This window comes from Macaca thibetana, chromosome 6 (assembly GCF_024542745.1).
Source record: "Macaca thibetana thibetana isolate TM-01 chromosome 6, ASM2454274v1, whole genome shotgun sequence".
NCBI lineage: Eukaryota > Metazoa > Chordata > Mammalia > Primates > Cercopithecidae > Macaca > Macaca thibetana.
Window position 1 is genome coordinate 158,565,154 of NC_065583.1, and position 27,920 is coordinate 158,593,073.

General features: G+C 35.8%; 1 long non-coding RNA gene across 1 annotated transcript; it reads left to right on the top strand.

Moving 5' to 3' along the window:
• The first annotated feature begins 4,629 nt into the window (after positions 1-4,629).
• On the top strand, positions 4,630-27,920 carry LOC126956676 (uncharacterized). Its single transcript, XR_007726451.1, has 4 exons — positions 4,630-5,041; positions 9,184-9,522; positions 11,147-11,300; positions 27,772-27,920. It is a non-coding gene; the product is annotated as an uncharacterized LOC126956676 (long non-coding RNA).

Here is a 27,920-nt window from a genome sequence, read left to right on the forward strand (position 1 = left end):
GTATGACACTGTAATAATAGACACATATCATTATACATTTGTTAAAAACCACAGAATGTACAACACAAAAAGTGAGCCCTAATGGAAACTACAGACTTTAGTTAATAATAGTGAGTCAATATTGGTTTATCGATTGTACAAAGGTACCACACCAATGCAAGATGTTAGCAACAAGGAATCTTTGTGTGGTCAAAAGAAGACATATGGGAACTCTCTGTACTGTCTGCCCAATTTTTCTATAAACCTGAAACTGCTATAAAAATATAAAGTATAATAATATTTTTAAGTAGCCATGAAAACATTCCAAGACAGTTTGCCGTTTTCCTTGTTCAAAGACACAAAGATAACCTTTCACATTTTTATAGATATTATCTTATTCTAATATTCTTTGTCTTTTAAATTCAAATTATAAAAATTTCTGGCTTTCATATTCATAAGGATCAATAAAATGAATATAGTAGTAGAGTGTTCAAGTAAAAATTAATCTATTTTTTTCAGCCGAAAGCTATGCACTGTCCTCTCTACGGATAAAGTCTCTTGAGCTGTTCTTGAGAACTTCATCCACTATGCAGATAAAATGTGTAAAGTGACCTTTTGTTCAGGCCAGGAGAAGTTCAGCATAACCATTGTCATGAAGTGTTTGGGGGAGAGTATAGACTAATTTTATATCCAGGTTAGTGGGTACAGTAGGTATTAAAAATCTTCCAACACTTTTTCTCAGAGATTCACTGTTATGGAACTCTAATGTGATGGGATGTCATAGTTCCCATCCAGGTCTATGACACAAGAGCAGGGAGGACTTAAAGAACATCTACCAGAGAGCCCAAAATTATGGCACTTGGGGATGGATCCCGGCATTGAGTTAGAAGGGATAATGGGAGACGTTGATCTAGGTCTATGATGTGCTTGATGCTAGAACTTGTCTTTTATTAACCTTGAAACTGATTATATGTGAATCTTGAAAAAGCTGATAAAGCTGTCACACTTGGTAACTAAACCACCTAGGGTGTTAATTCTCCCACACTACAAATTACACAGGGATTGTTCTTGCTTGATGGACTGCAGCAACTGAAAGAGTTAGCAGCTACACAGCAGGCTTTCTTCACTGCAGCCAGAATCCCTGCCACCACAAGCCCATCAGTAGACAGATGTCCCGCTCATGCTACCTTGATCTTGTACTCTTCAAGTGTGGTTGGCTGAAATATTGACTAAGCATTGACCTTGAGGGAATTCATCCATTTAGCAAGAAGCACTTTCTTCATTGGGACATGAATTTGAAAAATTAACACGTATGAAAAGGGCTGCAAATGTGGCAAGATTTTTCCTAGCAACCATGGTAGTGTTTGGAAAATGGAATTCATCCAAAGCTTCAAACGGAGGTCTGTTGAGAACTACCTCTACTCAGCAAATAATATCCCTTAGCAAGCAGTGCATGGAAGTAAGACCCAATTAGACTGGGCTCCTCTCCTGTCCAGATGCTAAGGAGCTAGAGAACTGGGCATTTAAAGAAGCAGGGCTGTGTTAGTCTGCTCTTGCCTTGCTATATACATACATGAAACCTGTGACTGGGTAATTTATAAAGAAAAGAGGTTTAATTGGCTCACAGTTCTGCAGGCTGTACACAAAGCATAGTGCCGGCATCTGCTTCTGGCAAGGGCTTCAGGAAGCTTACAATCCCAGTTGAAGGTGAACAGGAGCCTGCATGCCATATGAGGAAAGCGGGAGCAAGAAAGAGAGAAGAGGGAGGTCCTAGACTATTTTAAACAACTAGATTTAGGGCCAGGCATGCTGACTAACTCCTGTAATCCCAGCACTTTGAGAGGCCGAGACGGGCAGTTCACTTGAGGTCATGAGTTCAAGACCAGCCTGGCCAACATGGTGAAACCCCGTCTCTACTAAAAATACAAAAAAAAATAGCCAGATGTGATAGCGCATGTCTGTAATCCCACTTGGGAGGCTGAAGTAGGAGAATTCCTTGAGCCAAGAAGGCAGAGGTTGCAGTGAGCCAAGATCTCACCACTGCACTCCAGCCTAGGCAGCAGAGAGAGACTCCGTCTCAAAAACAAAATACAAAAAACAAAACAAAACAAACAAACAAACAAACAATACTAGATTCAGGATGAACTGAGTGAGAACTCATCACCAAGGGGATGGTGCTGAGTCATTCATGAGGGATCCACCCCCATAATGCAATCACCGCCCACCAGGCCCCACCTCCAATATTGGGACCACATTTCAACATGAGATTTGGAGGGGACAAACACCCAAACCATATCAAGGCATTATATCATTTTAATATAATGACTGATTTTACTTTGTTTACTCAGTAGTGGGATTGCTGGACTGAATGGTAGTTCTATTTTTAGTTCTTTGAGAAATCTTCATACTGTTCTCCATAGAGGTTGTATTAATTTACATTCCTACCAACATTTTATAAGCATTCTTTTTTTTCTGCACCCTTTTCAACATCTGTTATTTTTTGTCTTTTCAGTAATTGCCATTCTGACTGGTGTAAGATGACATCTCACTGTGGTTTCGATTTTCATTTTTTTGGTGATGTTGAGCCCTTTTTCATATGCTTGTTTGCCATTTGTATCACAGCACTATGCACAATAGCAAAGATATGGAATCAGCTTAAATGTCCATCATTGGATGACTGGATAAAGAAAATGTGGCATATATACATCATGGAATATTATGCAGCCAAAAAGAATGCAATCATGTTTTTTGCGCAACATGGATGAAACTGGAGGTAATTATCTTAAATGAAACAACTCAGAAACAGACAAATACCATGTGCTCTCAATTAGAAGTGGGAGTTAAATAATATGTACACATGAACACATGGTGTGGAATGATAGACAATGGAGATTCAGAAGAATTGGTGGGTGGGAGTGGGTGGGAGGGGGTGATGAGAAATTACTGAATGGGTACAATATACATTTTTTTGATGATGGATACACTAAAAGCCCTAACTTCGCCACTATACAATATATCCATGTAACAAAATAGACTTGTACCCTTTAAATCTTTACAAGTTAAAAAAAAAGAGAGATTGGGGGTTTGAAAGTGTCTCCAGTGACTCTCCAGTCCTACATCTGGAGAAAGCTCAAGGATTGCACCTGGAATTGGACGAGAGCACTTTATTTGCACTCAACGCTAAAAATAGATGGCCCATGATGTACATGAACAGAAATATATTCAGTGTGTCAATACGGTTGGCACCAATTTAAGACAAACCGTGTTGAACAGATTTTCTACTTTTAGTCACTAATGACGTAGAGTACTAAATCAGGGACATTGTTTTTAGAGAATTTTAGTTTAAATTTTCCTATTATCTACGATTGACGCTTTCCCTCAACCCATATGGAAGACAAATATATCCTGATAGATCAAATGAGTGACATGTTTCTCTAAAATTAGATTCAGGCCAAAAAGTGTATGCCAGTGAGGAAGAATTGAGATCAAAAAGTCCTGTGTGGTCTTTGGAATGAAAGGTAAAATAAAATAAAAAATAAAAAAAAGGACTTGGAGACAAATGTTCATGAATGACTCCTGATGCAGACAACTGCGCTGAGAATAAATGAAATTAGTCAAAGTAAATTTTCAGTATTTCACTTTGGATATATATCACTAAGGATAATTGACCACATTTACTCACAATTATTTATGGGAACAAAAACACATTGTAAGTCCTCAATCGATCAGGTCTTCCTTAGTGTGCTATTTAGACTGGGCTAAATAGATACAGGATGGCACCGAAAAGGGTGAAAACCAAACCTTAGCGTAAATCTGTTTTTCTTGTTTGTAGTCATTTGTTTTTCTCCCTCTGGACAGCACCTGAAGCTTCCAGTAATGTCACCAATTTGTATTAATACTGCAGATCTTCTTAGACTTTACACCCATACACAAAAGGACATGGGGTATTTAGGAAAACGTGTACTTCCAAACCTATTTGTTTTGGTACTGGCAGTAGAATAAACAGAGATATACCTGACTAACTGGGAAGCCTGGAGCATGTTGCCAATTTTCTCTGGATTTCAGGCTCCTCACCTATTACATCTCTCCATCTACTCAGAGATTAGACTGAATAATGATTTATAAGACAATTTTCAGTTTTAGCGATCTGTGATATTTTGAATATAATCCAGGCCTTTGAGTCTGCCAGTAGGCTTTTTTTTTTTTTTTTAACTTTTAAATGAATCCAAATTTCTCTTTCCTCTTTTCCACTCTGCTCCCAAAGTACTTTGTTTTTCATTGCTGGCTGAGATACTGAGAAGATACAGCATATGCACAATTTAGTTTTGAAGACAATTATTCAAATTTTCCAATAGAAATCTTCTATTTTAATATTTTAAAAGTACTTTGGAAGTAGCATTTCAGATATAAATGGAAAACTGGTAGTGTAAGGATGAATACAGTAATTTTAAAAATTTCAAAGAAAATGATTTAACTTATTCATGAGAAAGCAATTATTTTAAATATATTTAAGTTCAAAGATGTCATTTACTATCCATAAATGTGAATCATGTATTCATAATTATTATTTAATGAACATTAATAATAAAGCACATTATTCTGAAGTCTAATCCTGTCTCTAATATGAATAAGGAAAATGATAGCTATAGCAACAAAAATTTCACATTGTAAATTTATTACCGATACATGAAGCATTTTGAGATTTTCAGTCCCAAAACTGTTTATCTAAATTTGAGCAGGGTGTTTCTTCTGAAAGGATCGTTGGTTAACAGAACAAGGGACTCCTCTGTTCTAGATTCAAGGAATGCAAAGGTAAACATAATTCTGATTCTAATTCTCAGTGAAAAAATTCCTGTCACTGTTGCCTTAGTTTCCATAGAGAATCTGACACAATTTCCATAAACTCCATCCTCAAACACACAGATAATGTTGACTTTCTCTAGCTGTAGCAATGTGAATTTTCCCTTAGATTGGAGAGATCTCAACCCTTACGTTAGGTTCTGTGTTTCCATGGCTTAGAGGTGGCTAGGCAATGGAAACTTCATATTGCTGTTTTGAAGCGGTAAGTACACCCCATGAGTGTATTAAACATTATACCCCTGTACTAGGTCGAATATTGTCTCCCCTAAATTTATGTTTCCCAGAAACTCAGAATATGAATTTCCTTGGAAATAGGGATTATATAGATATAATAAATTAATCTGAGGTTATACTGAATTAAAAGGGGTCTTAAATCCAATATGACTGCTGTCCTCATAGGAGGAAAATTGGGACACAGAAACACAGACATAAGTGGGAGACGGCCCTGCAAAGACAGACGCAGAGATCAGTGATGCCGCAGTAAACCAAGGAAGGCCGAGGAGTGCCAACCATCAACAGAAGTGAGGGAGGGGCAAGGAAAGCATCTTCTCTAAGAGCCCTCCGGAAAAGCATGGGTCACTTGACATTTGATTTTAGATTTCCAGTCTCCAGAAATGTGGGAGAATAAATTTCTAATGTTTTAAGCCACCCAGTTTGTAATATTTTCTTATGACAGCTCTGGAAAACTAATACACCCTCTCTCAATAAATTAGTAAGTTATGTGTTATACAATTAAAATTAATTGTATTTATAAGTTTTTAAGTATTCACTAAGAACATACAAACAAAGGAAATACATAGCACATACAAGACAAAAATAATGGACAAGAGATATAAAGTGAATACTAGAGAAATAAAGAAAATAGAATGTTGCCTGCATTTTGGAAATTTCTCCATCATATCTCCCTCACCCAGATATAATTGCTTTCCTGAGTTTTATTTCAATTATTTCTTGGATATTCTTTAGTTTAACACCTTAGCATGTATTCCTAAACAATATATTTTAGTTTTAACTCTTGGATGACTTCATGTAATTGAAATCATAAAATACAGTCATGTACCACATAACAATGTTCATTCAACAATGAATCACATACACGATGGTAGTCCCATAAGATTATCATACTGTATGTATTTTTACTATGAATTTTCTATGTTTATATATACCAATAACATTTTATTACAATTGCCTGCAGCATTTGGTACAGTAATTTGCTGTACAGATTTGTAGCCTAGGAGCAATAGGCTATACCTATTATACACCTATAGCTTAGGTGTATAATTGGCTATGCCATCTAGGTTTGTGTAAGTATACTCTGATGTTGAAACAGTGATGAATTTACCTAAAGACGTATTTCTCAGAACATATCCCTGTCTTTAAATGACATGTGACTGTATGTGTGTGTTTTCACTGGTTGACTTTTAAAGTTTATCTATGTTATACATGCTGCCATATGTTCATTTGCATTAATGTACTATAATTCTGAATGAAATGTACCATTATTTTCTTATCCATTCTACTGTTGAACATTTGGTTTGTTCCAGAGTACAGCTATTATGAATAATACTACCATGAACATTCTTGTACATGTCTTCATATGTGCAGAAATATATAACTACTTACTCCATACCTAAATTAAAACTACACCATCAGTGAGGTATGCATAACTTAAAATTATTTATCAACACTCTTATACCAGTTTTCACTCCTCTCAGCAGTATATAAGTCTCCATTGTTCCATAACCTTTCAGACACTTTACATTGCACAATATATTTCACTGTGTGTGTTAGGGTTCTCTAGAGGGACAGAACCAATAGGATAGATACATAAATAAAGGGGAGTTTGTTAAGGAGTATTAACTCACACGATCGCAAGGTCCCACAGAAGGCCATCTGCAAACTGAGGAGAAGGACAGCCAGTCCAAGTACCAAAACTGAAGAACTTGGAGTCTGATGTACGAGGGCAGGAAGCATCCAGCACAGGAGAAAGATGTAGGCTGCGAGGCTACGCCGGTCTCATGTTTACACATCTTTCTACCAGCTTTATATTCTAGCCATGCTGGCAGCTGATTAGGTGGTGCCAACCCGGGATAAGGGTGGGTCTGCCTTTCCCAGCCCACTGACTCAAATGTTAAACTGCTGTGGCGACACCCTCATGGACACACCCAGAATCAACACTTTGCATCTTTGAATCCAATCAAGTTGACAGTATTAACCATCGTACTGTGGTTATGATTTTAATTGATCTAAATTAGTAATACGGTTATGGAGATATATAACCTTTGCTCATTTATTTGCCTATTCAAGATTTTTGCTCATTTTTTTCTATTGAATTTTTTGTTTCCCTTAATGACATTTGGAGTTATTTCCATATTCTAGATACCAGTTCTTTATTGGTTATACGTATTGCAGCTACCCTCTCTCGCAATATGAAGGGTCATCACATACAGTGGTATGTGTCATGCCAAAAACAAGGGCACCCAGCCAAGCTGGTGAGTGAGAGCTGAATCTCATCTTGTGCTTCACTCATGGAGCTGCTCTTATGAGACTGTAGTACCCAAGGAGGTTGCCTTTTTTTTCCCCCTCACTCTATCGCCCAGGCTGAAGTGCAGTGGCATGATCTCAGCTCACTGCAACCTCCGCCTCCTGGGTTCAAGTCATTCTCCTGCCTCAACCTCCTCAGTAGTTAGGATAACAGACACACACCACTAAGCCCGGCTAATTTTTGTATTTTTAGCAGAGACAGTGTTTCACCATATTGGTCAGGCTGGTCTTGAACTTCTGACCTCGTGATCCACCTGCCTTGGCCTCCAAAAGTGCAGGGATTACAGGTGCAAGCCACTGTGTCTGACCAGAGGTTGCTTTTTTAATCTATAGTGCTCTTATCTCACCGCCTGTCCTTTCACTCTTAGGTCTTTTAATGAACAGCAATTGCTAATTTTAAAGTGGTAAATTTTATCAATATTTTTCCTTATGGTTAGAACTATTTTGTAGCTGGTTTAAGATGCTTCCCTGTCTTAAGGGATCAAATAACTTCTCCCGGATTATTTCAACTTCTTTATTACATTTAAGTCTTTAATGTAAAATTTTATTTTAATTGGATACCCAATATTCCCAGCATGATTTAATAAAAAGCAACAATTGTGTTTTCCATATTACTCTATAGTAATACATTTGCCAGAAATCAAATGCCAATTATTGAAGATATTGTTTCTGTATTTGATTCTCATCGATTGGTGTGTTTGCCCATGAAACAATTCTAAACTAGCTTTATTACTATTTTTTATATTATGTTTTGATATATTTATAAAAAATATATATTTTTTATATTATGTTCTTGCAACTTTTACTTCTCCAAGACTGTTGTGACAATATTTGGTGCTTCACATTTCCATATAGATTATAGACTGTTAGGTTACACAAGATCACACACACACACACATTTGAAATTCTGATTTTAAATCCATACACATATTTGGAGAAAATTGAGATAATGCAAATGTCCCACTTTCTATTCTGTAAACATGGTATATTTTTTAATGTATGTGAATTATTTTATGACCCTTCTCTCCAGGCCATGAGTTTGCAGAAACAGAGGAGGGGAAGGTTCACTTCTGGTTCATGCTTAGTCTGAATAGCCTCTGATTTTCAAGTAAATGTGGGAAGGATCTCTTATAAGTCTCCTTACCTTGATAGTTCTGGGCCCTGAATAGTTTCTACTTTCCTAACTGAAACTCCATTGTGAGGTATTAGAAAATGATCTCAAGACAAAATCAGCTGCGATGCTCTCACATTTTTTGTTACCTGAGTTCATAATTTTCTACAAAACCTGGCACAATTATTCTGCACTATTTTTAAGCACTTCTATGCCATTAAAAAATTAAAGAAAATATTTTGAGCATTTATAAAGCAAGATAATTGATCCTACGAAACTAGCTCATTGCTACAGGAAATGGAATGTCAAATATACATTTTATAAAAGACTATTTTAGGCATTTATTTTTAAATAATAAAATATGGAGGGCATGTAAAATAACTGGAGAATTCTTAGGATGTTTAATGTTAACCTGATGTTTTAAAATTATTTTATATGTACTATATATCAGTTAATTCATATTTCATGTTATTTGTCAATATATTAATAATTTAAAGACAGAAAGCACGAGCTTCATGAAGAAAAAGTTAATCCCTCAAACGTGGGTTTTAAACTTCATGTTTTGAATGCCTTCATTTCTCTAAAGATCTTTCAAGCATTGCTATGTAGGAATAGGTGAAGAATAAATGAGCCCAATCAACAAAGCTCACTTTACAAACAATAATTCTGTGTTTTTTTCTCCTTATTAGGTTGGAATTTGTAATGAAATTTAGTTGAAAGAATAACTGCCAAAAAGAAATACTTGAAAACCACTGGTCTGTAAAAATAAAGAAGATTCTCAAGTATGCTGATTAAATAGTACCTGAGTTACTGTATTATAATCTGAAAGCCATACCTCATGAAATGTATCCAGTGGAGAGTCGCCTCAATTAATTCTAAGGAAATCTGAACTGCATTATATAAGAGATTATCATTCTTTCAGCAAGTATTTATTTACCAGATTTTCACTAATCCACTGGGCACTGCTGATACAATACTGAAGAAGAGGAGAAAAGGTTTTATGGCTGATGAAGCCGACATTTTAGTGGGTGAGACAGGAAAAAACATATAATAAAATAATGGTCAATACAGTACTGGCAACGATAATCCATATTTTTCAAGTTGATGAGTTCATAAAATGTGTCAGAAAAAAGTATAAAAATTTTAACTAATACATACAATTGAAATACATCTGAAAGCCTTGAAAGCCAAGCAGCCAACTCCTATTCTTAATTTAACAAGTACATAAAATTTACTTACATAGGGATGTTTTCAATTGGCAATTGAATCATAAGTTAGTATCAAAGATTAGTAGCAAAAGGGAATCTCCATCTCTGTATTCCTTCTTTAACTTTATATTCAAGATCTTCTTCAGATCTTTTTCTTTGTATTTTTTCTTCTCCCTATCTTTGGACATTTATCATGTTGTCTCTGTAATGCCCTTAAATGTTTAAACAAAAATGGATGGTGAGAGGCAAGGGACTGTGAAGCTCATTAAAATAACCCACTCTTCCATTTTGCAATTTGCAAAACATAGGGACATCTTTTGTGAAATTCAACACTTCTGCCTCTTTCGATTTATTAGATCTTGCCTCTGGCCTGTAACAAAAGTCAAAGACACTGGAGAAACCATAAAAGACCCCTCCACTGTAAAAGTCAACGAAATTGTTCCAGGGCAGGGAATTATGTGTCAAGGCAAGCTGGCAGTGGCATCTGCTGCTGTATTGACTGTCCGCGTTTGCTCAAATGCTCTGGCCAGCTGAATGGTGTCTCCTTTCTCCCCCACCTAACCACATGTGTTCCCCTAAGGCCATCTTCTAGCTGAAGGCATACGTGGCAGAAAACCAAAGTAGCAGTCTTCTTTAATGTGAGGACATTACTTGTGAAATTTTCTGCTACCACAGCTGCTGGCATAATCAGAGAGAGAGGTCCGTTTAGTGCAGATAGGAGGGGCCAGGACAGAGGGAAACAGAGGAGATAGGAGTGCCCTGATGCTCTGAAGGGAGCAGCCTGCCCACATTGATGTTTTTTAGATAGTTTTGATTTTTCATTTATTTTAATGGCTATACAAAAAAATATGTTTTTTTCCCTTTTCAGTTTCTCACTCAACTTTGGTTCCGTCTTCAAAAAATCACTCTATGTATATACAAATGTTCAGCTTGTAATATTTTGTCACCCATCCTTTTAATTCTGTGAAATAAGTGTTACCATTTTCAGTTGATTTTAAAAAATAGTATAATGTTCTAGATGAGTTTGTATTTTAAATATTATTTCAACAGCCTTACTGTATTTTTAAACTTTGACCAAAAATTGTGCTATTGAACAACTCAGATTTTTGAAATTCTACATGAGTTTTTAATTAGTAAAAGATAAACAGGTAGTTCTTAAAGACATAAATACAAAAATATTCTGTGATGGACAATTTAATCCTATGAGACTTTTTATTCATTATATTAGAGTAAGCATGATACTGATGAAGTCTATTCTATACATGCTTCTATAGATGTATGCACATAGATATGCATTTGCATATTTTTTACTAGCCTGAGGAAGAATTTATGGCTAATATGTTTTCCTCTTCATTATTACCAGCACAATTTGTATTTTAAGGATTTTAACTTTCTACTACCATGTTTCTCTAGCTCATTCTGATTTATGATTCCATATATACAGGTTTAGTATCCCATATCTGGAATGCTTGGGACCAGAAGTGTTTGGGATTTTGGAATATCTGCATATATATTATGAGATTTCTGGGAGACGGGACTCAAGTCTGAATAAGAAATTCATCTATATGTCTCATACATCTTATAGGCATCACCTGAAGGTAACTGATTTTTCCTTTGGTGACACTGAATAAATTGTGTTGTATGTGTGCACTTTGACTGCCACACCTCACACAGGCTCCAGTGTGGAATTTTTCACTTGTGGTATCATGTTGGCGCTCAAAAAGTTACAGATTATGGAGCATTTATGACCAGATTTTCAGATTAGGAAATGTTCAACCCGTAAAACCTATTAACTTCCTGCTGTTAAAGACAAGGATTTATTTCACTTCTGCCACTCCCAAAATACTCTACCTGCCAATTATACCATTGTTTCTCTACCAGCTGCCACCATAATTTTAAATAATATGTATAGGCATCTACTTTTGATTGCATTAATTGGAGACAATAGTTTTTGACTCTACCCTTGATGATGGGATAGATGAGCAAATCAGTTCTGTAACCCTTCTTTCTCCCTGCTTGCTTGTCATTCCCAAATCCTATTGAAAATAAGTTTGCTTTTATGTTACCATTGCTGGTATTCTTCTCCGTCACATAGTTTCCTCACACCGTTTTCTTAGGTTGTGTATACAAGTTTAAAACCAATAGAACAATATAAATTATTTTAATTGTATCTAATTATAATTGTTAAACTAATTAATTTTATAGTATGTAATTGTATTAATTATCAGTTCCAACATTTTAGTCTTGTGCAACTTTAAACTAAAAATCTTCAAAAACATTTTTGTATGCTCCACCAATTATTTACAATCAGGCTAACATATTAGTTTGCTTCTTACCTGAATTACACCTTTCTCCACAGTTAGGAGTTGCTTTTGCTTTTTCTTTTTTGCTGAAATCACTATCCTTTATTGAAGGTAAATTTTTTAAATTTTATAACAAATATCTTCCAGCTCTTCTTTGTCTCTTGCTGAGAATCTGATGAGACTGATGTAAAGCTCACCAGCATCTGATCTTGAGTAAATTGTTTTGTATTGGGGGAAATACATTTGTTGTTGTTGTTGTTGTTGTTGTTTGTCTCTCTTTTTTTAAATCTGGAGTACCCAGTTACAGGTAGTTTGTTCATGCAGTTGGTCTTAACAATATAATAAATTTCTTATTATTGTCTATTGTAACATCTGACTTTTATTCCTGAGTCTGCCTTACAATTCTGAACTGGACTTAAGCCTCTGCAAACCAATGGCCCAACTCCATTCTTGGACCCTTGTTCTCTGTTTTCCTGGATTGGGGCCACCACCACCTCTGACTTTCACTCCATATTGCTGGATCACTTTCATAAGGAATTTCCTAAGAGCACATGGTAAAAATGTTCTGAATCTTAAAACGTCTGTAATCTCTCAGCATTGACTAATATTTTGACTGGCTGAAGTACAGGATGAAAGTAACATTGAAAGCACCCTATTCTATAAGCTTTTCAAAACAAATCTTACATAAAACTGATTCTTTCAGTAGGCAGATGGATAATTTTCTATCCTTCTACACTACAGCTTTTTATCATCTATCTACAAGGTAATAAATTTCCAATTGATGTGCCTCAAACTCTTGTTATTTACCATTCATCATTCTCTGAATTTGAAGACAGATGCATCCTGTGAAGTCTATAAAACTTTCTTCTTTTATCATTATGGAATGTTTCTCTCTCCATTGCCACTGCTTCATCTGTTTGCAACTCCTACCATGGCACCTCATAGATAGATAATCTCTGTTGTTCTTCCAGCTTTATATTGCTGCATAACAAATAAACCCCAAGTTCACATATTACTGAGGTTGTGAAGAAACAGGAGTTCTCACACAAAGTTGATGAGAACGTTAACTGGCACACTATTTTTGGAAGGCAATTTGGCAATTTAATATGACATACCCTTTGATTACTATTTTACATATTTATTTTACAAATATATTTTCATAAGTGCTCAAACACATATAAGTATAGGCATGTTAATTAGAGAAAAATCTGGAATACTAAAATTCTTTTTTTTTTGAGACGGAGTCTCACTCTGTCGCCGAGGCTGGAGTGCAGTGGCGTGATCTCCGCTCACTGCAAGCTCCTCCACCTCCCGGGTTCATGCCATTCTCCTGCCTCAGCCTCCCGAGAAGCTGGGACTACAGGCGCCCACCACCACGCCCGCTTAATTTTTTTTGTATTTTTAGTAGACACAGGGTTTCACCGTGTTCGCCAGGATGGTCTCTATCTCCTGACCTCGTGACCCACCCGCCTCGGCCTCCTAAAGTGCTGGGATTACAGGCGTGAGCCACAGCACCCGGCCCTAAAATTCTTAAAAAGAGATAATTCAATAAAATACATTTAACCAATAAAATAACTTATGGATATTTAAAAATGAGCCTATAACTGATGTAAAAATTAGTAAAAATAAGATTACAAGCAAAATTAATGTTCTACATTCTTATGAATATACAAGCATGTATGTATATACACATGTATATGTATATATATATCCCCCTGAAATTTATGTGTACAAAATAAATTGTAGCTATCACCCTGTAATTTACATGTACATAGAAAATATATAAAAGAGTAACTATTAAAAGTTATTTCTTTTAGATATGAGGTTAGATGAGGATAGAAAAGATGTAAGAAACATTTTTTACCTTTTTATGACTGGAATTATTTTGTTTTATGGATTATTTTTGCAATTAAAAACACAGTAAAAATATTTTTAAAAGGGAAAGTGATCAATAGAGGAATAGGGGATGAGATAGCATGCTAAATAGGAAGCTATGGAAGCATTGAGAAGGTAGACTCAATCTGCTTTGAAGGGAAGAGTGCCTGAATTGGTTGCATTGGCAGAAAGGATTTATTCACGCAAATAAAGAAGGAATGTCCTGATCAGACGTGCATTTTATAATAATCATTCTAACTGAATGTGGTTGATAGAACATAAGGTAAGATTGAATTTAGGCATTTCGCTGTTCATTTGTGGTAATAATTAAAGTCTAAAATAAGTAACGCCTTACCCAAGATTTATGACACAGTGGGAACAGAAAGGACCAGCTGCTTGAATGGATTGCATGTGGAATGGGAAATACAGATATGGCCTTAGTTTTCTATCGTTGCTGTAGCAATTTACCAATAACATAGTGGCATAAAACAACACCCATTTATTATCTCACAGGCATCTGGGTAGACTGTAAAAAGTCAGGCATCGGGTATGTCAGGCACCTGGGTAGACTGTAGACAAGGTGGATCCTCAGCTAATCTCACAAGGCCAAAATCAAGGTGATGAAATTTGTTTCCAGAGGTTCTGGGGCTGAATCTGCTTCCAAGCTCACTCAGGTTGTTGACAAAATTTAGTTCCTTGCAGTTGTAGCAATGAAGTCCCTATTTCCTAACTGTCACTTGGGGGCCATGCTTTGCTCCTAGAATCTGTCTGCATTCCTTCACACACTTTCCGTGAGCCCTTCCTCTAGCAATGGCAGGCCAAGTCACTCTGTCATTTTGATTGTCTATGACTTTTCTCATCTCAACTTTTTTATTATTTCCAGAGAAAGTTTACCACTTTTAAGGACTCATGTGATTGGGTTGTGCCCAGATAACCCCTGATTGCCTCCTTATTTTACTGCCTATGATTTAATTACATCTACCAAGTCCCATTTGCCATGTTACATGACATATTCAAAGGCTCCAGGCATTAGAGTGTGGGCATCCAGGTATTAGGGTGTGGACATCTTTGGATGTTCATTATTTAACTTATCACAAATGTAATGTTCCTGGCACACAGCAGATAATTGATAAATGTTGGCAAAGCCAATCACTTTTCACTATCTCGACTTCTACAACTTATCCCTCTAGTCTGAACCATCATCTGTTACTAGACTGATTAAATAATCTCTAAACTGATTTCTGTTCCCACTCTTGCTTTCCTAGATTTTATTCTTCACCTAGCAGGCAGGCAGGAGTTTTTTAAAACATAAATACTAGTCTTAGCTTAAAACCACCTTCTAGTGTCCCATTGCAATTAGAGTAAAATCTAGTCTTGTTACGGCTTACATGATGTGAACACTTCTGTCTGACACCATGTGGCTCTACTCCTGCTGTGGCCACTAAGCTTTAGTCACAGGAGATTTCATTTTATACTTTACCAGACACATATTTAATTTGTAAGATTTTAATCTCCTCTTCCTTTTATCTAGAATGGCCCTTCACCAGAATGTTCTCCATTAAGATTAGTTTCAATATTCCTTTGTCAATGAAGTCTTCCTCACTTTCCTTATCTGAACAAGAACATCCTTGCCTTACTCCTGCCTATAGAGTAATTCTATATCCCATTACCTGGTCTATATTTTCACAGCACTTGCCCCTATCAAAAATCCTCCTTCTATATGTTCATTGTAGATGTTACAGTTAGGATATTAGCTTGGAAAGACCAAAGGCCTGATCTGTCTTGATCACAGACTTCTCATCAGGATCTTAAACAGTGCCCAACATAAACTAGATGCAGAATAAATAACTGTTGTATGAGTGGGTAAATTGTTGAATAATTTGCTCTTTATGTTCCCCTTCTACTTTAAAGAAAAATTAAGAAACAGAAGTAACAGGATTTGAGGATTATGTCTTAAACTGTGTCCTCCCCCAAAAATAGGTTCAAATTCTAATCCCTGGTACCTGTGAGTGTAAGGCAACCTGTGAAATGTTTATCTTATTTCAAAGTAGGGCTTTTGCAGCTATAGTCAAGTTAACATGAGGTTATATTGGAGTAGAGTGGGTACTTAATCCCTTATGACTGGTGTTCTTAGGAGAAAAGAAGAAAAGACATAAGGATAGAAAGAACACTATGCGACAATGTAGGTAGAAATTGTAGTGATGTATCTACAAGTCAAAGAAGACCAAGGATTGCCAGCAGCACTAGAAGCTGAGAGAGAGGTATGGAACTGATTTTACACTGGAGTCTTCAGAGATTAATACCCTGTTTACAGCTTAATTTAGTACTTCTAGGATCCAGGACTGTAAGCATAAATTTCTGTTGTTTAAGCTACCCAGTTACAGCCCAGATGCCAACTTCACTACAGCAGCCCCAGAAAGTAACACAGAGCTATTTATTGAGATGTATGTTTGCAGGTCTGAAATGATGGCTTCAGTTTTAAATATGTTAACTTTTAAATGCTTGTAGGACACATGTTGAAATATAACAAAGAGTTAACTTGTTAAGGCAGATTCCTAGGACTCATAGACACTATCAAACACTAAATTGTACTAATGATTCACAATGGGTATAAGCAAAACCCAGGCACAAATGCAATATTCATCTTTGAAGGAGCCCAGGCCCTGTCAGAGGCAGGTCCCTAATGCTGTTGTCTTTCATGGGCATGCATTGGTATTGGAGTAACAGAAGGGCACTGACAGTATGTCTATGAGATCCAGCTCGTCCAGAGAACATTGCTTGGGTTCAGGTTTTCTTAGTTATTAGTTTTCTAGGACTGCCATAACAAAATGCCATAGACTGGAGGCTTAAACAACAGTAATTTATTTTCTCACGTTGGTGGAGTCTGGAAGTTCAAGATCAAGCTATTTGAAGCTTTGGCTTCTCCTGAGGCCTCTCTGCTTAGCTTGTAGATGGCTGCCTTCCTGATGTGTCTTCACATGGCTTTTCTTCTGTATGTGCACAAGCCTGGGGTCTCTTCCTCTTCTTCTTATAAAAAACACCAGTCACATTTGATTAGGGCCTCAACATAGACAACTTCATTTAACCTTAATTTCCTCTTTAAAGGCCTTATCTCCAAACACACTCAGAGTAGGGGTTATGTCTTCAACATATAAATTTTAGGGGGGATATAATTTCTTTTATAACATTTTGTTTTGCTTTGGTTAGTCATTCATGAGTGAAAATACTGCATAAGTAACTTCCATTGACAAGTTAGTTATATCTCACAAGTTCTATTTTTTTCTGTTTTGTTTTGCTGTTGTTTGTTTGACAGTTTCACTCTTGTTGCCCAGGCTGGAGTGCAATTACACTGTCTCGGCTCACCACAACCTCCGCCTCCCGAGTTTAAGTGATTCTCCTGCCTTGGCCTCCCAAGTAGCTGGGATTACAGGCATATGCTACCATGCCTGGCTAATTTTGTATTTTTAGTAGAGATGGGGTTTCTCCATGTTGGTCAGAGTGGTCTCGAACTCCCAACCTCAGGTGATCCACCTGCCTCGGCCTCCCAAGGTGCTGGGATTACAGGTGTGAACCACTGTGCCCTGCCCAAGTGTTTTAACAATAAGCAATGTTGACAATGGACATTTCTAGAAGGACAAATAGTCAATATCGTTACTACTTCTTGCACCCAGAGATGAAAGGAAAGGAGTTACACACTCACTGTGAACTCTCTCCTTCCTTTCTAGAATCTCAAGTGGAACAGTCCAAAAACATTTGGTAGGAGGATTTGAAGTTCAGGAGAGAGATCCAACTTAAATACACAAATGTAAGAGTCATCACTATCACTGTGGTAGGTGAAGCTATAGGAATGGACAAGCTCATTCATAAAATTCATCCAAAAAGTGCTTACTACTTACAGTGTCTTGCACATAAGCACTTGATTAGTGTTCACTGAGTGAACTTACAGGCAGCTCCACTTAAAACTGCTAAATTATCAACAAATTTGGAGAAATTATGTAACAGAATACACTTGGGAATTCCAATTTTTAGAATTTCAGCTAATTTGGAACAATAATCATTGGAATCTCCATAATCTAATAAGCATGGTAAGAAGCTAACAGATGTCTGCTCAACGGCTTACTAAAGGAGACAAAAACAGACCCCGTGATGTGCACTGCACTGCCCAAGCAATATGTAAGGTTGGTGCAAAACTAATTGTGTTTTTTGCCATTGAAAGTAATGGTACCTCTACAAGTACTCTAAGTCCCCAAAGCAGCAGAGTTAGGAGAAGAAAAAGTCAATGAACAGCATCTGCCACTTTCCCTACTGAATCAGGGAAGGGAAAAAGTTTTGAATGAATGGGGAGAATGGAGGCAAAGGCTGAAATTGTGCAGAAAGAAATTGGAAAGCTATAGAATCTGACTATGTTTCTATTATTGTTAATAAGACTACATGCAGAAGCTTATGTGTTTGTAGTAACAAAATAGCAATTCAAGTTCAACAAAAATATTACAAAGCAATGATGTAAATATTTTGCACGAATACATATATATGCATACACACACCACATATACACATATGTATATGTCTGTATTATAGGTGTATGTATACATACAAATATGCATTTGTAGAGATATACTATGTATTATATATATTATATATATTATTTATGTACATGAAAATATACAATATCCATTTAATTATTTTAAGGCCAATCTATCACTTTCTTTTGATTACTGTTTTTTAGGCCTTTTTTAAAACAATTTATTTTTCAGAATTCAATTTAATTTAAACATTATTTGAATGACTTATGAGCAAAGACATTTTCTATGTATTATATGCAAAGATAAGTGAAACAAGACTTTTCTTCAAGAATTCAGGCACTGAAATGAAAGCAATGATACAAACTACTGAAATTCAACAGAAGTGCCATAAATGTATAAAGCAATGTATAAATATCAAAACAGAAAAGCATGTCCAGTAGTTTGGAATTAGCAAAAATTTAGCACAGGATCAGGAGAAAAAATCTATTTGCAAGGATGACAGAAGTAACATTTGGAGAAAAGAATTAGTGCATGAAGGTCTTCAATCAGAAAGTAAGGTTATTTATGCCTTAAAAAAGGTCTCACTGAATGTTAGACCACTAAAATAATTTTTAGACCACTGAATAATTTTTTTTAATCAAAAGGGATTTTCAACAAAATAAACTTTAATAACTTGTGATAAGTATCATCAAGACAACTTATAAAGGAACTCACTAACTTTGTTAAGGCACAAGTTCAGGTATTCACTATACTCTCCCAAGGTTTCAAAACTTTATTGAATTTCAGGAAAATGGAAGGGCAAAGATTGATCTTGAAGGGAAAGTAACATTGAAACAAACTCAATTTCTGTAGGTTCAACTACATGAAATTTTCAATATCTAGACATTTTACCTATGAAAGCCAATCTGGTATGGTTCAATCAATAAATAAGATTCCATTTATAAATTATAGTTGTGCTTTCCAAAATATTGCATTTAGGATATATTGTAAGTTCTACACGCAGTTATTCCTTGTAAAATGTCTAAGGCAGTAACAGAGCAATTATAATTTGAAACAAAATCCTTGTGATTTTAACATGCTGATGTTAAAGTCATCTAAAATATAATACGGTATGCATTTAATGCAGTGTAACATTGACTGGTATTTACTGTATTCTGAAGGATAAAATGTGGGTATAATGAAAAAATTGAAAAAATAATACATCTTAGAGTAATCATAGACTGGTACAAAATTTTAACAGAAGCAGCTTTCATTCTCCACCATTGCCTGTTATATTTTTAGCTAGCTCATGTAAGAACTGACGACATCTCAATAAAAATATCAGAGGCATGGTATTCAAAGTACATTAGCGTTGTGATGTTATAAGACCAATTTCTTTGCTGGGTGCACATTAGTCTTGCAGGATCGTGCAGCTGGCAAAGGATGAGATGCTATGAAACAGCTATTTAAATGTGAATTGCTCTTCAGGCTGCCACTGGTAATGGTGAAGTCTAAAAGAAATTTTCTCCATTTCAGAAAATTAACAATCTCTGGGGAAAAATATTCTCCAAGAGTCACTTAAGATGCAGGGTACTTTCCTTTAGTTTATAAAAATTATCACATCTTTTAAAGCATAACACCCCACAGATATATCCTTGAGCCTTTATATTCTCATAAACTTTATTAAATTCAGTGACTTCAAGATCTATTCAACCATACAACCTTAAAACAAAGAAAGTGATTTGTTTTTTCTCCTTTGATACACCTAAGCATAGGTATAGAAATATTGCTGGACGTAATAACTCTGGAAATTGTAAGCAATTTTATAGTCTCTACCTTTCACAGCCTTAAGAATAGGTCATTGTTAAAAGAGGCCAAATTCAATAACACATTTTTAAATCTGAAAATATGCATTTAAGAAAACTAGTGCTATTTGAATCTATATGATTAATTTACCACGGGAAAGAAAAAAGTAAACATAAAGAGGAAACCCTGAATAATTCATTTATATTAATTCATAAATGGAGTAGGTGTGCTATCATTGTACTTTCACCGCCTTTTTTAGAAGCTAGTTTTGAATTACCATATAATCAATCGAATATTGCTGTTCTTATTTAAAAGAATATATTAAAATTAGCTATGCCTTATTTGAATCAATTTTATGTTAAAAGTGGACAATGATTTCTTTGAATTTGAAAATACTCCTTAGTGGTCACTTTGAAAGGCTGCCCAATATATTTACCCTTTTTTGAGTTTGAAGAATCCCCCTGCCTTTTACTGCCTGGGCAAAGGGCAGAAAATGTTTCTCTTGTAAGTGCTAAAAATACCAGATACCTGTTTTCCCAGCCTTCACTTGGGATGCAGGCATGTGACTTTAGATCCTTCAAGCAGGTAAGGCGCTAAAGACACAGGTGGAAGGCACTCTGTCTCTATTTCCCTCTGACACGTGTTCTCTCTCATTGTCTCTCTCTCTCCTTCTCTCTCTACTTCTCTGTCTCTCTCTCTCTACTTCTCTGTCTCTCTCTCTCTACTTCTCTGTCTCTCTCTCTCTTCTCTGCCTCCTCCTCTCTCCCCTTCTCTGTCTCCCAGAGAGATCATCAGTCTCCTGGAGAGAAAAAAAAAAAAAAAAAAAAGATGTGTGAATGCATACGCAGGTGCACTGGCATTGAGTTTCTACAGCAGATGAGGTAGCAGGGTAAACTAGCATCCAGTGTTTAGGGAACTGAGCAGCTATTTCCCTTTCAGAATGTTTTTTGGTGTGCTTAGAACATTGGTTTGGAAGTTGTGTACTTCACCAGTTCTTTCAATTTCTTAGTGACTCAGGAGTTACCCAATAAAATTCCTTTTCTCTTTAGTCAAAGAAGTCTTCATTCCACATAGCTATGAAATCTGACTAAACAACATGTTTTTTTTTTTCTATACATTCTTTGCCCATTATACTCTTCTGCGTTTCCTCTTTTATATAGTAACCTATTGGTTCCCAGCAGTGGCATGATTTTTGTTAGCTTGCTTAATGGTGGACATTTTAAAATCAAGATCTATAAAGGAGTTCAATATCTAATGCAGATTTTTAAAGAGCTTCTCTGGTTAAAGCTAGAATGGTGGCTTTGAAGATCTGGTCCCTTGGCCGCTTCTTGACACACAATAGCATTTCTTAAGAAATGTTACTGAAGAGTTGGGTTCAGGGTAGCATCTTAAGAAACCACTGCTAACAGCATCCTTAGTTTCTACCCAGTAAATGCAAATAGACATCCTCTCACCCCACCTTAGCCAGCTGTGGTCTCCAGATATTGCCAAATGTCCTGTGGGAGGAAAATCATCCCGACTTCGGAACCACTGATTTAAATCATCAACGATGTATGGAAGTCAATTGCTTACAATGGCTCTGACCCCATTCATTTACTTAACTATAGTGAAGACATGGAAAATGAGAATGAAAACTCAGTTCCTACTCTCAAAACTGTACAATCTTGTAAAAATAAGAATGTAACAGGTGAAAATCTTAAGCAAACTTTTTTTTAACAGTTTAAGGTAACAATAACAGACCAGGATACAAGAATAAATAATTATCAGCAAAATATTATAAAGAAATAGTTTCTTGAAGGAGGTAATCCCATCAGGTAAGAGAGGTCAGGGAATTGCTTTGTGGAAAAGGTGGAATTTGAGTTGAGTTGTGAGGAATTTTTCATTCCTGTAGTAATGAAAGATTGAGATAATATTTTGGGTAGTACACCAAATTCAAATGGTTCAGGAGACAGTGACAAACCAGTTTGACATGTAAGTACAGTGTTAGTGGGGGAATGTAGAAACACATAGCTAAAACCTTGGTTTAGGGTCAGATTAAATACAGTACTAGAGTTTTCTATGAGAAAGGAAGGCAGGAGCCCTAACCTCCATCTGAGGCTGCGTTTGCCTTGCAAACACCTTGCTTTACTTTGATAATAGTTTGGCTGGACAGTTTGAAGCATCAGGCGGCGAATTAAAGAGAATGAGACCCATCCTCAAGCCTCCTCTTGGCACACTGCTTTTGTAGCAGGTGGTGACAAATTTTGAGGGCCAGGCTAAGGAATTTGAATGCAGGACAGCAATTTAATATTTTTGAGCAGAAGAAAGACATAGGCAGGATTTTAAAAATGTGAATCTGATTTAGTGTGGAGGGGATAAGAGGAAGAAAGAATGGACATTCAATGTCCATTAAAGAGGTTACAACAATCATCTAGATGGAGACAAAAGGAGCCTGAATTAGGAGCATTACAACCAACAGGGAGAAAGGATTGAAATGAGAGAGAATTAAAACTAAGAGTCAACTGAAGTTGATAATCCATAACAATTATGAATATAGAGAAAAGGCACTAAGGTTGCCACTATGTCTTGAAGGTGAGCACCACTAAAATATTTATACCATTAAGCAAAATGGATCAATAAATAATAGGAGTTGATATTAGGGGAAAAAAGAATTAGATAATGTATCTATGAAGTCCTGGATGACATATAACAAAATGCCCACCAGTCACATAAAAACATGAAGCTGAGAAGACAAAGCTAAAGAAATACATTTGAGATTTTTTGGGTTTTTTCCAAGACAGAGTCTTGCTCCATCACCCAGGCTGGAGTGCAGTGGCAAGATCTTGGCTCACTGCAACCTCTGCCTCCTGGGTTCAAGCAATTCTCCTGCCTCAGCCTCCCATGTAGCTGGGATTACAGGCTCCTGCCACTGCACCCAACTAATTTTTGTATTTTTAGTAGAGACAGTGTTTCAGCATGTTGGCCAGGCTGGTCTCGAACTCCTGACCTTGTGATCCTCCTGCCTCAGCTTCCCAAAGTACTAGTATTACAGGCGTGAGCCACCATGCCCAGCCGGGAATATTTTTGAATGACACATTCAGTGATTAGATTTTAACTCTTTAAAGTTTCCATAAATTTAAACTAGTAATGAACATTTAACATACTGAATTATGAAAACACTAGTCAAAGCAGAACAGTATATTATAGTTGGATCATGGAGAAGGTCCGGCAACACATGTCAGTAAAATTGCATTGCTCAAGAATATTCCAAGCTTCAAGATGGAGTATAAAGCAGCTCCATATAATCAAAATAATTTTGTCACACGTTCTAACCTACAGAGTATCCTTAATATTCTGCTCTCTTGAACAACCATCATGACCTCTTTAGAGATCTTGAAACTCTTAAACTCTTCTTCATTCCCATTACCTGACTTTCTTTGCAAATATATAATTGAGTTTTGTTTGAGCTATACATTTTGCCTCATTTACTGTGACTCTTCTTGTTTTCAGATTCATATTTGAACATCCTTTCAAATGTAATAATCTTTTGAAGTTTATCTACGTGTGTACCTCTGGAAGGTGTGGTGAATACATTTGGGAGAGGAGAATGAGAAGCTTGACTTGTTCTCTTGTGTGTAACAAACTGTAAAATGGATCTGTCAAGGACTGAATTGTGGTCTCTGGCCTCAGGCCTAGAGTTTCTCTTACTTCTTGCATGCAGATTTTCAGTAAATGACAAAAGCCATATTACAGATTTATAATTCCAACTTTTATCCACATAAAAGTCAAATTCTGTTGCTGTACTCCATTGATTGCTAAAATCACACCCCACTTTATTTGATCATTTTTTCCTAAATTTTATAATTGATTATATTAGTATATTAAAAAATAGGCTATATGCCTTTTTCATGAAATTCCTAAGATCTTTCAGTTTCCTAATGATACTGTTGCCCTTGACTTCTAATGGCTTCTTTTACAGAGCTCTCACACTTTATCTCTAGTTTGGACAGATTGCTTTCTAGGACTGCAGCACAGCTGTCATCCTAGCCATTTGTTTTCATTGCATATTTTAGTTCATCTTTTCTTAGATTTCACATTTTGCTCCCTCAAGAATTTGTAGTCCCTTGTTCCTAATAGCTGTGATTATTCCCTTTGTTTCCTGAGTTTGTAAAATGTTGACCTGTAGAGATTTTGCATTTCTGAGAATACAGTATTTTACCCTATTGTTAAACGAAATGGTTGGCTGGAGAAATAGAAACCTGTGTATGTTCGTCCCCTGACTCCCAAAACTTGAACTTTCTAGTATCCAGCATTGGTAATAGCAAGTGTGGAAAAAAACTGATTATTGATCCTTCCTGGATGATCTTTTTGATTGCTTCTTAATGGAACCCTCTTTTGTGCGGTGAAATTTTACCATTTTCAAATTTTACAATTTTGTGTTCTGATATTTTACAAAGAAATGCCTAGGTGACAGTATTTTTATTCCATTTTGCTACGGTTTTTGGTGCCCTATCAATATCAAAACTCATGTCTTATTTTAACTCTCAAACTTTACTCCATTTAAACATTCTCCTCCCTTATTCTTAACATTTTTTGATATTTGAAATCACCTATGTTAATACTCTAGTCTCACATTTTCCATCTTTGACTTGTTGGTAAATGTTCTAAGAAATAATATTTTTTAAATCTTCCTTCCAGGCATTCTTGGTTATTTTTACCTCTGCAATCAAATTTCTGACATCAGAACTCTATCTTGATCTCACTTTGTATTTTTTCAAAGCTACCATTTTACTTCATCATCCTGAGTTCTTTGTAGTATACTAAATAGGAGAAGATAAATGTTACGTTCTATGAAATGTCTATTTGATTTGAATAATATCGTTTTTAGGTTCATCTTGAGCCTAAACTTCTAAAATGCTAGTCTTTCTCAAAACTCTGGCTATCCTGGCTGATTTCTCACTTATACAAATGGAGATTTAGGCTGATTCATGTTGCTATTGTGTTGGTGTGTTTTCCTACACTGCTTCTCTTCTGAAAGAGAGAATGGAATTAAATATTTGTGTACAGGAGTGGCTGAGGACAGGATTTATGTTGAAGTGTCACAAGGGTCAAACCAGTAGAGTGTGCTGTGGAGAAGCAGCAAGTCAATGAGTGTCTTACATTGGAGTGCCAGCCAGACTATTAATGACCCTGTTCTTCTAAAAATTGGTTCAATTTCTTTCTATAAAAGTTCTCAGGCTATAATGGCAGAGATGAACACTTATGGTAGATAATCACTCCTTGCACCTGGGGGATGTGGTAAGGGACCAGTTGTCACTCACGTTCCCTAGAATATTTAATTATGCATCCTGATTACTTGCCACATCCCAAATCTGCTCCCAATTTCTCTCACTCTGATGCTGGAGTCATTCTATGGTTCTTCCAACAAAACCATCTCCTACATCTATGGTAGCCTTCTCTGAATATTCTGGCTGTGGCTGCCTTCTTTTCTGTCAGATATATCACCATTATTCCATTTTTTTTTAATTTTCTATTTTTATCTATTTCTATCCACATATTTCATTGTTTGATGGTCCTCTTTCTGTTCACGTTTCGATCATTCTTTTCAAGTTTTTACTGTCCAAAATGCCAGTTAAAAACCACTTACTGGGAAAACAGAGAAGCTCAACATTATGTTTGTTGAGTTTGAATCCTGAGTGGAAGGTAGTAAAGGTTGTTTTGTAACTCATGGCAAAAGATGAGCTTCCAAAAATAACTGGTATTTTGAAAAACCAAGACATGCATGCGCATGCACACACGCATGTATTACCAGACAGGAAACAAACCTGCTTATTGCTCCTGAGGGAGACACTAGCTCTATCTCCCAGGCTGTTCATCATGCAAATATCTTTGAAGAGACTCTAAGAAGATACTGGAACAAAGACACACATGCCTCTGTAATAGAGACAAACAGTAACAGGAAGTCTCACAGAAAATTGTCGCCCAGCAGTGTTTTGGCCTAAGCACTAATACATTTTTCTATTGAAAGAATATGGACCCAAGTATCCACCAGGACCCTCTCTACTAGAAAAAGAGAGCCTGACTTAGAACCAGTGCAAAGTTAGCAGCCTATTGGGCCTTCTGCTCCAGGCTGAGCCTGTTTTACTTTTTCACTTTAATAGGACAAAACATCAGGCTCAAATATAAACAACCCAAGAAATGAGGGGGAGAATAAGGCCACATGCCCCAAAAAGGTTTATTGACATCATTCTCGTTAGTCCTCCCATCATCTTGAGGTTTAAATGTGCCAGCAAACAAGTGTCTTTATCGAGTCCTGATGAAATGTGGAAAGGATACGTAACTCTTCTAGAAACCAATTAGACTTTTTCTTTTTTTATTTTTTTGCACTGTCCTTAAAGGATGCATCAAATTTGGCTTTGTATCATAATTATCTGAGTTGATGCCTTTATCCTCTGATTTCTTAACTTCTTAAAAGCAAAAATGATGTCTTAATTATCTATCAGAGCTATGTCCTAAAAGACACTGTTTGGAAACAATACGTTAAAATCAGTTAAAGTGAAAAAGTGCATCTCAAATAAAAGATGTCTCTAATAAAAGACAACTTTTAAAACTTGATTGGCAATCAAAATATACATTCTTTTTCAATATGTATCAAAATATTATAATGATATTAAATAACATTTTATTATGCTTAGTCAGCATTTCATTACATTAAGATAAATACTTGTTTGTTGAAATTTTATTCTTCACTATTTAAATATAGAAAAGTAAAATTTTATGAGAATCCCATAACCTTGCAGGCATCTCAGAACAGAATATGGATTTTATATCAGTGTGCTTCAAATATGAAAAATACTATCCTTTGGTCAATTATATCATACAATTTGAGAAAGAATAAAATCTAATACAGTTTTCTGAATATAACTCATAACGTGTGATATATTGAAAATGACCATATATTGTTATATAGAAAACAAGTATATATTCAATGATTTGATTCAATGTTTATGAACAAAAGAAATTTATAACATTTGTGGTTATATTATACAAATAAAATTGTAAACCAATATGCCATAGAATCACAGAAATTAAAGAAGTGTGTTCGTTTGCTTAATGCAGACACATTGCTTTGAAAATTGAAGAAATAAGCACCAGAGAAGCTGATGATTTGACCACAGTCCTCCTACAAGAACCCAGCAAAATTAAGACACTAACCAAAATCTTGTGACTCCTAATAAATTATTTTGTCATAATAACATGAAGTCTCTTTTGCATAGCTAATGAATTTCAATAGATGTTGAGCCTATTTTCAAAACTAGAAGGGGAAAGGGAAATATTTTAAAAGTTACAAATATGATTAGGTCAAACAGTCACTAAGAGGGCACATCTATTAATAGAACAGGAATATAGGATGCCATATGCATCTCAAAAATCCCAGGAACTTTGGAAAACAATAGCATTCTCTACACACCTACTTGCAAAAAAAAAAAAAAGTTAGCATTGTCAACAAGTATCTACTTCTTTTTTGCACACGTCTTTTAGTTTAAAGTAGTGTTTCTTTATTGTGATAGAAACAGCTCAAGTAGTGTTCTCCCATATTACAGATTAAGAAGATGAGATCCAAAGAGGTGAATGACCTACCAACAAGCCCAAAACTAGCAAATGCAACTGCAACAACAAATCCTGATAACAGGCTAAGTATTAAATCACTAAACTAATAATTAAATCACTTGCTCCATAAAAACATAACTAT